Here is a 2,850-nt window from a genome sequence, read left to right as displayed (position 1 = left end):
ACACTCCAATTCTTAATTTGTTCCTCCAGTCCCAAAACATTATACCTTTTATTCAGCTTGTTCTCCGAATGCAGAAGTTGGCACAACTGACAAATTGTAAAGTCTATCATGAATAAAAATGAAAATAAACAAATTAAAACACAAAAAAAAAATATATCAATTGATATTGTGCCCCACACCTTGCCTTCAATACGAAAATCTATTGTATTCCACATCTGTAATTCTGAAAGCACAACATTTCGTTCCTTTCCAAGATAAGAAGCTCGTATCTTTGACTTGAAAGCTTGCTGTATCAAGAATAAATTAATGCAATATTCTACTTTTGCGTCTTTATCATAAAAAAGACAATTAATAGACTAACGTACATACAAAAATAATAGTAAGCATCAAGAACATTATAACTTCCACAATGAGGCACATACCTCATTTAAAGCATCTAGTACGTGGGGAAGAAGATCTACATCAAGTAAATCATCGCCAAAATGCTAAAATAAACAAAAAGAAAGTAATGTCAGTTTAGCAAGCATCTTAAAACAAAAGAGCGAGTAATTTTACTATGAGACTTGTATATCAATCTTACTTGTATTGCATTAATTATTTTAGAAACATCGTTGATATCTCCAACAATATGTAAAGTTGCGTTACCAGGAAAGTACCTAACGCTTATGAAATTTCTTTATTTGAGCAACACTACAATTCTTAATTTGTTCCTTTAGTCCCAAAACACTATGGGTGCGTTTTGAATTGGTTCCAAAACGTTTTTGTTTTCTGTACGAAAATGAAAATGAAAATGTTTTCATTTTCATTTTTGAATTATTTCTGAAAATGCTGGTAGTAGTTTTATTCAAAGATTGATTTCAGTTTTAAAAAAAACTGAAACTGCGTTTGGTTGTTTCATTTTTGAAAACATGTAATAGTATTTAATATATTAAATAAATAATAATTGAATCCCAAATAAAAACACTAATAATTAATAAAATATGGAAATTACAATCTTAGCTTAAATTATTGTCGCCGATACGAATCCCACTGAAACTGCGTTTGGTGGTTTCATTCTTGTTCTCCCTCAATATCTTCTACGGGCAAATCGACCTCATATTGTCTAAATAGAGGATCATCTCGCGCGTGTATCTTAATTAAATTGTGGATCACACAACAAGCTATTGGTATAACATTTTGTCTTGGCATCCAATAATTAGTCATATGCCTAAGAATTTTAAACCTTGCTTTCAAGACCCCAAAGCACCTCTCTATGCAATTACGCAGTGAATAGTGATAATAATTGAATAACTCTTCTGGTCCCGTTGGTTGGCCACCGTTTCTAAACTGTTGAATATGGTACCTCTAACCACGAAATGGTGCCAAAAAGTCTTGCGTGTTGCTGCGGAATCCACAACGTAATATTTTGGGGGGGTGGCGCCAAGAATTGGTTATCTGGATCTCTCATAGTCTCAGTTAACACTATGGAATCAGCAGTTGATCCTTTCCATCCGGAATTGACATAAGTGAATAGCATATCAAAACTACACGCCGCCATTACATTTTGAGTACACGAATGTCTTCTTCCTCTGTAGACTGTCTGTTGATGTGCAGGTGGGACAACCATCATGTGTGTACCGTCTATTGCACCAATACAATCTTATTAAAATACATAAGGCGTGAGTTAGGATTAATTTAAAAGTATTTGTCATATTAGTAGTTTATGAGCAGAGTGAGATTGTACCTTAAACTATGGCCAGTACTTAGGGTTGTGTTGAATCTCTGGGGGGACAATGTTCATATTTGATAGTTTTATAACTTCAGGTGCTAACGCAGACAATGCGGTAAGCACATTATCAAAATGCCGGTGTACTATTGTTGGTAACCGAATCGAATTCGGATGCGGAAGCGTGGCGGGGAGGCGGGTCGTGTATAACAAAAATTTTCATAAAACTTTTGAGATACTCTATAGATTATATTAATTTATGCACGAATAAATTAATCACATTAATTTACATGTCAAGAACTCAATTAGAAAAAATACATTGAGGCCGACTCGGATGATATCTTGAGTTCTTTGACCACGAACAATCCTTGCTCCAATCTTTGTGTTTAGAAAACCAAAGTCTTCCACGTCAATTCCTTGTTCCACGTAGACGTGTGTGTGGGCACACGTGAGACAAAACAGGTTTAAAAAACACTCGAATTTCCACAAACACCAACGCATGCACGATGTGGAATTTTTTGGGAGAAAATTTTCCTCTCTTTTTCCTTTGAGAATTTCGGCCACACTCACAAGTTAGGGCAGAAAAATCTTTTCAAAAAATTGTGTCCACAATTTTCTATCATTCTCATATTTAAAGAGTAGAAGTCAAACTTCAAAAAGGAATCAAATCTCTATCTCTTATTTGAATTTTGAACAAAAAATTTCCCTCTTCCTTATCCATTGTGGCCGGCCACCCCTCAGGGTTTTTACCCTATGTGTGGCGCCAATTACAAATAGGGAGGGAAGAGAAATCATCCTTTATCCTGTAGTCCAATTTTAATTCAAATTCAAATTCAAATTTAAGTCAAACTTAAATTAATTTGAATTCTAAATTGAACAACTTATCAAATAAGTTTAAAAGGATAAATTTAAATTATGTTCATGATTCAAATTTAAATTTAAATAATCACATTATTTAAATAATAATTAATTCTCAATTAATTATTTTTCGAGTATTTAATTTTTAGAATTCCATAATTCTAAAGTTTCTATTTTGTCCTTTGTGTCTGGTAGAATTACAAGGACGACGCGGGGACTAATGGACCGATAATCCCGAGCTCTAATAAAATTAATAATTAATTAAACACTTTAATTAATTAATTAAT

Source organism: Morus notabilis, unplaced genomic scaffold, assembly GCF_000414095.1.
Source record: "Morus notabilis unplaced genomic scaffold, ASM41409v2 Scaffold388, whole genome shotgun sequence".
NCBI lineage: Eukaryota > Viridiplantae > Streptophyta > Magnoliopsida > Rosales > Moraceae > Morus > Morus notabilis.
The sequence above is the reverse complement of the archived record's forward strand: the minus strand, read 5'-3'. Positions refer to the sequence as shown.